This window comes from Ursus arctos, unplaced genomic scaffold (assembly GCF_023065955.2).
Source record: "Ursus arctos isolate Adak ecotype North America unplaced genomic scaffold, UrsArc2.0 scaffold_14, whole genome shotgun sequence".
In the NCBI taxonomy this organism is placed as follows: domain Eukaryota; kingdom Metazoa; phylum Chordata; class Mammalia; order Carnivora; family Ursidae; genus Ursus; species Ursus arctos.
In genome coordinates, this window is record NW_026622808.1 from 69,287,043 (window position 1) to 69,297,138 (window position 10,096).

At 39.9% G+C, this 10,096-nt stretch overlaps 1 non-coding gene and 1 pseudogene across 1 annotated transcript; one reads left to right on the forward strand and one right to left on the reverse strand.

The window, feature by feature from the left end:
* LOC113256572 (26S proteasome regulatory subunit 4-like) overlaps positions 1 to 7,812 on the reverse strand; it is a 43,101-nt pseudogene extending 35,289 nt beyond the window's left edge.
* A 1,971-nt stretch (positions 7,813 to 9,783) lies between these two features.
* LOC113257304 (U6 spliceosomal RNA) lies at positions 9,784 to 9,890 on the forward strand. Its single transcript, XR_003316918.1, has one exon. It is a non-coding gene; the product is annotated as a U6 spliceosomal RNA (small nuclear RNA).
* The last annotated feature ends 206 nt before the right edge of the window (positions 9,891 to 10,096 follow it).

Consider the following 10,096-nt stretch of genomic DNA (forward strand, 5'->3'; position numbering starts at 1 on the left):
TTTCACAGTGATCTGTGATCCTATTTGGTCAAGTGTCTAAACCATTTGATATCTTTGACAAAGTTTCCAGAATCAAATTCTCAGTAAAATGTTTTTTGGGGCACCTGGGTGGCTCAGATGGTTGAGTGTCTGCCTTTGGCTTGGGTCATGATCTCAGGGTCCAGGGATTGGCCCCGCATCAGGTTCCCTGCTCAGCAGGGAGCCTGCTTCTCCCTCTCCCTCTACTGTTCCCCCTGTTCCCCCTGCTTGTGCTCTCTTGCTCTCTCTGTCAAATAAATAAATAAATCTTAAAAAAATATTTTTTGACTTCAGGGGCACCTGGGTGGCACAGTTGGTTTAGCATCCGACTCTTGGTTTTAGCTCAGTTCATGATATAGGGGTAATGGGATCAAGCCCTGCATTGGGCTCTCCCCTCAGTGTGGAGTCTGCTGGAGAGTCTCTCTTCCTCTGCCTCTCCCAGTTGCTCTCTCTCTTTCTCTAAAATAAAATAAATTAATAAATAAATCTTAAAAAAAAATATATATATATATATTTTATCTCAAAACTAAGCTTTGAGAATTTCCAGAGGGTCCCTGGAGCATCTCAAAAGATTTGTTCTCTCTCCTTATAAAAAGTGAGCTGTTAATACCAATTGGGCTTATTTGGTATCTTGAATTACAGGGAAGGATTATCAAATAAACAATGATGCCTTCTTAGATTATATTGTATGTTATTGATATTATTAATATAACTATTCTAGAAATAATTTGAAATTCCTAAAATTCTGATATGTACCAGTATGTTATCAGTCATAATTCTAGTTACTACCTTAAAATACTGTATGTCATACAAATAACCACATTTATGTGTTAATTCCACTATAATGAACTCTCATCAGATCTTTAACAATGGACATTTAAAATGTTTTTGTCATTTACAAATAGTTGTTATACTCCGATGCTCTGCAAAGTATTCTTACAAAAGTACTCTTTCTTCAAGGAGGTTCAAGAAAAGAACTTTTGACAAGTTCCGGTTTCTGATAACTTGAGATTATGAAACTGGGCTGGGTAATGGGGGCATCTGGCTGGCTCAGTCGGTAGAGCATGTAACTCTTTTTTTTGTAATTAAAAAAAATTTAAAAAACATTTATTAGAGAGAGAGGGAGAGAGAGAGAGAGCACTAGCAGGGGGAGACACAGAGAGAGAAGCAGACTTTCTGCTGAGCAGGGAGACCGAAGCGAGACTTAATCCCAGGACCCTAAGATCATGACCTGAGCCAAAGGCAGACACTTAACTGCCTGAGCCACCCAGGTGCCCCTTCTTTAAATTTTTTTTTGAATTTTTAAAAAATTTATTTGAGAGAGAGAGCACAAGTGGGGGTAGTTTTTTAAATTTTTTTAAATTTTTTAAAATGCATTTATTTCAGAAAGAGTGAGGGTAGAGCATGTAACTCTTGATCTCAGGGTTGTGAGTTCAATCTCCATGTTGGGCATGGTGCCTACTATGAAATAAAATAAAATAAAATAAAATAAAATAAAATAAAATAAAATAAAATAAAATAAAATAAAACAAAACCTTTATCAAAAAAACTGTGCTGGGTAAGAATTTCCAGAGCCAATGGAAAAACTGGATTCAGGTGGAACAAGTATTAATTATTTGGAAAAGATATGGGAACGCAAGCTGGTGCAGCTACTCTGGAAAACGGTATGGAGGTTCCTCAAAAAGTTAAAAATAGAGCTGCCCTACAACCCAGCAATTGAATTACTGGGTATTTACCCCAAAGATACAAATGTACTGATCTGAAGGAGCACCTGCACCCCAATGTTTATCGCAGTAATGTCCACAATAGCCAAACTATGGAAAGAGCCTAGATGTCCATCAACAGGTGAATGGATAAAGATGTGTGTATACACATACACACACACACACACACACACACACACACACACACACACACACTGGAATATTACACAGCCATCAAAAAAAGAAAATTTGCCATTTGCAATGATGTGGATGGAACTAGAGGGTATTAAGCTGAGTGAAATAAGTCAATCAGAGAAAGACAATTATCATATGATCTCACTGATATGTGGAATTTAAGAAACAAGGCAGAGGATCATAGGGGAAGAGAGGAAAAAATGAAACAGGATGAAACCAGAGAGGGACACAAACCATAAGAGACTCTTAATCTTAGGAAACAAACTGAGGGTTCCTGGAGGAGGAAGGGTGGGGGGTTGGGATAATGGGGTGATGGACATTGGGGAGGGTATGTGTTGCAATGAGCACTGGGTATTATATAAGACTGATGAACCACAGACCTGTACTTCTGAAACAAAAAATATATTATATGTTAATTAATTGAATTTAAATTTTAAAAAAAGAATAAAAAAACCAAAAGGGATTTGAGATGAAAAAAATTAAAGTGGAATTGATCAAAACAAAAACAATTATTTGGAAATGAATGATTATAATTTTTATGACTTTGGGGGAACATTTTATGGCTTTTTGTTTCTCCAGATTTAAGGAAACCTTTTTCTCTTTTCTCTTAAGTTATCAACAATTTGGTAAGATGTTCCTTTGTGAACAGACATGAAACAATTTTTCTTCCTACCTGATCCCTCTAGAATTTGCTAACTCCTAGTGAGTGAATATTCTTATTTTCATGACAACAGAATTATTTGCATAAGGTCAATAAGAATCTATTCTCCTTGTAATAGGACACAATTGGAAACATAGGTTATATTACCAAGGCTTTGACTGGAATGTCACATTTGAGAGATGTACATAGACTCAGATATGACCAGACTGCTCCTTTAAGAAGTTTTTTTTAATTTAAGTGATCTCTATGCCAAACATGGGGCTTGAACTCGCGACCCTAAGATCAAGAGTCAGATGCTCCTCTGACTGAGCCAACCAGGTGCCCCATGACCAGACAGCTTTAAGGAACTAATATTGACTTTATGGAGCCAATAAAGTCCCATGGAAAAATTGGCTTGGTACCTTGCTTACAGGATTCCCAGCAGCCTTACCAGGTGAATAAGGAAGGTCACATCCTGGCAGGTGCAGGACCCTTAAGATATTTTGAAGACCTCAAAAAAAGAAGAATTCACCCAAATCTATAGGTATTGCAGGCACAATCTGATGCTAATCATTAGTATGGCTTGTTAATCTCGAGAAGCTTTTAAAAGTTCAATCTGAGGGGCGCCTGGATGGCTCTGTTGGTTGGGCGTCTGCCTTGAGCTCAGGTCATGATCCCAGGAGCTTGGGATCGAGTCCTGCATCAGGCTCCCCGCTGAGCTCCCTCTGCCATTCTCCCCACTTGTGCTCTCTGGCTCTCTCTATCCCTCTGTCAAATAAATGAATAAGATCTTTTAAAAAATAAAGACAAGTTCAATCTGAGATTCCTTATGAAAAATTCCAGCACAGTCTAAAAGTCTAAAATAGGCTCTTTTAAAAGAGTCTATATGGTCAATCACTATTCTTGTTGCACTTATGTAAATGATCAGGTCAAGTTGATTGAAACCAGACTTGATTTGCAGATGCATTAGTCTTGCTGTCGTTATCTTTGATAAAAATGGGGGTGATTGTAGAGAGAAAAATTATGTTTCAGTAATACATCTTTGTGGACATCAAATTCTAGTGCTGTTAATTGTCTTTGAGATTTTGCTTATTACCTGTAAACTGGACTAGATCCTGAATTTTTCTAGTTTCCTCCAATATTTGGCTAACCTTAAGAACTAAAAGTGCCATTTTTCTGAAGCCATGCAAGCTAAAGTTGGACAACTTGATATAAACTTCAAAGAAATCACCATGACAGCTCAGGTATGGATAATCTTCATGACTGTTGCAGTGTGGTCTCTCAGTAAGATCACCAGTGACATTCAAGCTACAAACCAGAAAAATCTGTCAGATTGTCTCTCTGAAGATATTTTGAGCCAGACATCTAGAAATCTTCCTGTCTCACTGTCTTCAGAACTCAGAAACTGGGATTATAATCTGTTCCAACCATTAATCATTGTTTTTCTTTTATTTCCATAGAAATGCCTCTTGTACCATAGCCCTAACTTTGGAAGCCCACCTGAATCACCACCTCCTGAAATGAGATACAACTGTTTAACCGAACTGACATATTCTCAGTATTAAGAGAGTGGTTCAGTGAGATGGAGCAATCTACCAACTCAACTTCAGGATTGCGAAACTTCTTGGGGAAGTTTCCAAGGTGGGACTGAGGGGAGGGGTGAACTATGTAACTCCAAAACATGCCATTTTGGCTTGTGGGTTATTTTGAGTTGAAGGCAGAAAACTTTTATTTCTCCCAAATAACCTAAAAGAATTTAGATAGAGGACCTGGCCCAGAAAGAGAGCTATTACCAGAGATAAGTTTTTTTTTTTTTTTTTTTTTTTTTTAAAGAGAGAGAGCTGGGAAGAGGTGCAGAGGTAGAGGAAGAGAGAGAATCTTTTTTTTTTTTAAGATTTTTTAAAAAATTTATTTATTTGACAGAGAGAGACAGCCAGCGAGAGAGGGAACACAGCAGGGGAGTGGGAGAGGAAGAAGCAGGCTCCTAGCGGAGGAGCCTGATGTGGGGCTTGATCCCAGAACGCCGGGATCACGCCCTGAGCCGAAGGCAGACGCTTAACGACTGCACCACCCAGGCGCCCCCAGAGACAAGTTTTTATTTGAAAGACCTATCTATATGGCAGGGCAGACATCTAATTACCAAACATTTGTTCTTCTTATTGTCCTGTCACCCTTCTTCCCTTTGAAGCCCCAGGGCCCTATCCTTCCTTTGTTCTGGATGGCATATTAGCCTCAGCTGAAGGGCTTGTCTTTGGGTCTCATATTCTGATGGGACTTCTGTATGTATGTAATTAGATGTTTTTCTCCTGTTAATCTGTTTCTCATCAACTTAACAGCCAAAGAACCTAGAAGGGTGGAAGATAAATTATTCCTCCAACACATGCAATATTTGTTCTTTCATCCTTTTGGCTTATTTTGCTTAGTGTATTTCCCTCAAGGTTCATCAGTGTTGTAGCATGTGTTAGAATTTCCTTCCTTTTTAAGGATGAATAATATAATATTGTGTGTATACACTAAATTTTGTTTATCCATTCATTCACTGATGGACATTTGGGTCCATCATTTGGACCACCTTTTGGCTCTTAAATGAATAATACTGCTATGAACATTGGTGGACAAATAAGTGTTTGAATACCTGCATTTAATTCTTTGGGAATATACCGGTAAGTGGAATTGCTGAATCATACGGTAATTCTATGTTTAAATTTTGATGAAGTCCAGTTTGTTGCCTATGCCTTTTGTTTAATATCCACAAAATCATTGTTGAATCCATTGTCAAAAAGTTTTTGCGCTGTTTTCTCCTAAGAGTTTTGTAGTTTTACCTTTTACATCTTTGATCCACAGTACGTAGATTTCATAACTTGTTAATTTAGTGATCTTCAAAAAGTATAAACACAGGGGCTCCTGGGTGGCTCAGTCAGTTAAGTGTCTGCCTTCAGCTGGAGTCATGATCCAGGGGCCCTGCTGAGCAGGGAGCCTGTTTCTCCCTCTCCCTGTGCCACTCCCCCTGCTTGTGCTCTCTCACCCTCTCTCTCAAATAAGTAAATAAATAAATTAATTAATTAAAAAATATTTCAAAAAAATAAAAATACCCTAGCTTGCAGGACTCTACATGATTTGGTTTACACTTTTCTGATTTCAACCGATTCTAGGAACGCTGTCCACATCGTGCTGTTTCTCAATCATGCCAAGCACGTTCAAAGCATTTATACCTGCTATTCCTTCTTCCAGGAGCCCACTGCCTTCATATCTCTGATTATTCATCCCCTTCTCAGTGAGGTCTTTCCTGAGCACCTTATCTAAAGTGCCATCTCATCTCTATCCTATTATCCTGCCTTTGTTTTCTTATTAGCATTTGTCATTGCCTAACATGTTATTTGTTTTTTCCTTGTGTCCTCCAAAGAGAAAATAAACTTTAGGAAGGCAAAGATCTTGGCCTCCCTCTTACTGTAACAGGATCCTCAAATTTTTATCTGAATGCATAGATGCTCAGAATAAAGGCACTTAGTGGTGGCCAATGGGTGAAAAACTTCTAGGTCATATCCTTAAAAATAGGGAGTGTACCTCTTTTTTCTCTCTCCCCGCTTTGTACTGGCTAGAATTGGATGTGGTGGCAACCAGTTTTAGACTATTTAGACGATGACAACTCCTTAGAGATGACAAAGCAACTAGAATGATGGAACTTCGCTACCTATTGATTTCTTGAATGCGCGTCTGCCTTCTGCTCAGGTTGTGATCTCTAGGTCCTGGGATCAAGCCCCGCATCAGGCTTCCTGCCCAGTGGGGAGTCTGCTTCTCTCTCTCTCTCTCTCCCTCTGCCCCTCCCCACTGCGTGTTCTCTCTCTGCCTCTTAAATAAATAAATAAAACCTTCAAAAAAAAAAGCTGTTGAAAAAGCTTGGACTTTTCTTTTTTTGAGAGAGCGCACACTTTATTTGAAAGAGAGCATTGCACATGACCAAAAGATGAAGGTAGCCCAAAGGGCATCCTGCACATCATGTTCTAAAAGATACAAAGGATGACAAGGTAAAGAGGATAAAGAGTACACTTTATATGATGAGCACTGAGTAATGTATAGAATTATTGAATCACTACATCATAGTCCTGAAACTAATATAACACTGTATATTAATTATACTCAAATAAAAAACATTTTTTTTAAAGATATTTATTTATTTGACAGAGACAGCCAGCGAGAGAGGGAACACAAGCAGGGTGAGTGGGAGAGGAAGAAGCAGGCTCCCAGCAGAGGAGCCCGATGTGGGACTCGATCCCGGAACGCCGGGATCACGCCCTGAGCCGAAGGCAGACGCTTTAATGACTGCACTACCCAGGCGCCCCGAATAAAAAACATTTTTAAAGATAGGATAGGATGTTTTGCTAAGAAGGATCAACTGGAATATGAATTCGAGTAATATTTTTTTGTCCCAATAGCTTCAATCTCATCAATAAAAATGATGAATGGTACATGTTCTTCAGCAACTTGAAACAATTCCTGTACAAGTTTGGGCCAATCACCTAGATACTTCTGAATAATTCAGAGCCAGCTATTCTCAAGAAAGTGGCTGAGGTTTGGTTTGCTATTGTTTTGGCTACTAAGGTTTTACCTCTGTCAAGTGGACCATAAAGAATGACTCCCTTGGGGGCTTTATACCCATCCTTTTTCATAATATTCAGAACGAGCAACAGGAAACTCACAGATTCCTTAATTCCCTGATTTGGTTGTCCAACCCCCCCAATAACAGCATAGATCTCCTGGAGGGACTTTTCACCTTCATCGCTGTGACCAAGGGATCCGTGTCACCCCATCAGAGCATACACCTTGTGGTTGAGCAGGACTGAGCAGCCGGGTTCCAGCAGACTGTTGTCTACAAATGAAAGAAAGCTGATGTGGTGTTCTGAGCCCACAGATGGAGACACAATGGCGTGTCTTTGATCATCAGTGACCTCTTCCAAGGTTCCTACCAACATTGGGTAAGCTGGCTACACTCAGATCATTCAGCTTTGATCTTTCCTGTCCTTGCTTTTCTCCTAAAGGCTTCATTTATTCCTGATTTCTAATGAATTCTTCCTCCTCTAACATCAATAATTTTAACTGGCACTGAATGTGACACTTTGCTGGCAATATCTGATCCTTCTGTTTCCTTCTTTTCCCCACTCTAGTTGGTACACAAGGTGCATATTTCATTTTCTTGTACTTTTCATCCTTCTTGCTACCTCCAGAACCATGACCACCACTACTCTGACTTTGACCCATCTTGCTTTGGCCACTGGAGCCAAGATTGGACTTTAATGTGGAGACACATTTTCATCCTTTAAAAGATTTTATTTGTTTATTTGAGATAGAGAAAGAGAGCAAGAGAGCACACTCAAGTAGGGGGAGTGGCAGGCAGAGGAAGAGGGAATAGGCTTCCTGCTGAGCAGGGAGTCCAATACAGGTACAGGGCTCGATCCCAGGATCCTGGGATCCTGACCTGAGCCAAAGGCAGACACATAATCGATTTAGCCACCCAGGCACCCCTACACATTTTCATTTTAATAAAGTAACTATTATTTTGCATCTCTGTCATAGTAGCTGTATCTATTTCTTAACTCTGAGCTTTCTAACCAGTGTGCCTCAGCCAAGAGAAAGGAGGAATATCAACCAACAGAGCCTACCATAGTGACCAAAACGTTCCCTCTTGTATTAATCTCAGTGTCTTCCTAGCCTTAGGATGGGGAATGGAAAGAAAAAAAGATCCAAAACATCATTCTTGCTGCTGCATATATGCATATTATCTCAACTATTTATAAAAATACATATACCCATGCATACGAAAAAGCACTAGAAGAAAATACTTAAAAATGTTAAGCAGAGGGGCGCCTGGGTGGTTCACTTGGTTAGGCATCAACCTTCAGCTCAGATCATGACCCCAGGATTCTGGGATCTCTCCCTCTCCTGCCGTTCCCTCTGCCGCTCCCCCTGCTTGTGCTCTCTCACTTTCTCACTCTCTCACTCTCTCATACTCTGAATGAATGAATGAATGAATGAATGAATGAATGAATAAATAAAATCTTTTACAAAATGTTAAGGGTGAAGATTCGGTTGCAAGAGCTCAGGGAAGAAAACTAAGCACTGTGAAAGAGAAAAAATAGTGAAAATGACCAGAAGCTTTTTGGATGGGGAAATGGAAAGAATAATGATGCAATTTTCATGAAAGTCATTAAATCTGTCATTCTTATTACATTATAGTAACAGAAATACCTTAACAAATCCACCCTGGATTCAGATAACATTTTTCTTTGAAAGTATTAGAGACTGTGCTTTTTCTGTGCTTCCTGAAACACATATCATGAAACAGAATTCCTGAGACACGACCATTGCAAAAAGAGTGCTTTCTGTGGATGAGATACTGCATCCAGTATCTCTCCCTGGAATTTTAAAGGCTCTGAGAAATCCTGCAGCTAGGAAACATGATTCCTGTTGCTCAGTGAAGCTTTACTGTGACAGACATTACTGTTCACATCTGTACTCTGCTCTTTGTTCTTACAACCCTGATTTGTTCAGAGCAGCAACGTGCCCAGTTAAAGGACCACATTCTCCAGCATTCCTTACAGCTAGACATGGCCGGGTGACATAGTTCTAGGCAACGAGGTGGAAGTGGCAGTAGCTGAATGAAACTTCCTGAATAGTTCATAAAAGAAAGACCAACTGAGCTGGCAGGTATGGTTGCCATTTGCCTTCCTGTTCACCTTGGCCGCAACATGGATGTGACAAAGGAGATAAACCTCTGAAGACGGAAGACACAGGATCAGGAGAACTGACCAAAAGTATAAAAGTAGCTTCTGCCTCTGATGCTTTCATGGGTTGACTGTACTTCTCAGAACTTCTCAATCCATGAGAAAAAGTAAATCCCTGTTTGGCTAAGGTACTACGGGTTTCCTGTCAAAACACAGAAGGAGTCTGGGTCCTTGTTGGCATCATGGGGTAGCCGCATTTGCCTAAATCTAAACTTCTTTTACAAAAGAGAAAAAGCAAACCCTTATTTGTTTGTTACTTGCACCAGAGACAAACAGCAGCGTGCACTGTGCTTGAGTTCTGAATAAGGAAGGAGGAGAGAACAGCCATGCTTTGGAAATGCTGAGTCTGAGACACTCGTGGGAGAGCCACATGTGGAGAACCAGGGGAAAGTGGATGTGTAGGTCAGCAGCTTGGACAAAAGATCCGGGCTAGAAAAAAACAGGTCATGTGCTTGCTTCGGCGGCACATATACTACAATTGGAACGGTACAGAGAAGATTAGCATGGCCCCTGCGCAAGGATGACACGCAAATTCGTGAAGCATTCCGTATTTTTATTAAGAAGTTGTGGCCCATATATACAATGGAATATTACTCAGCCATCAGAAAGAACGAGTTCTCAACATTTGCTGCAACATGGACGGGACTGGAGGAGATAATGCTAAGTGAAATAAGTCAAGCAGAGAAAGACAATTATCATATGATTTCTCTCATCTATGGAACATAAGAACTAGGAAGATTGGTAGGGGAAGAAAGGGATAA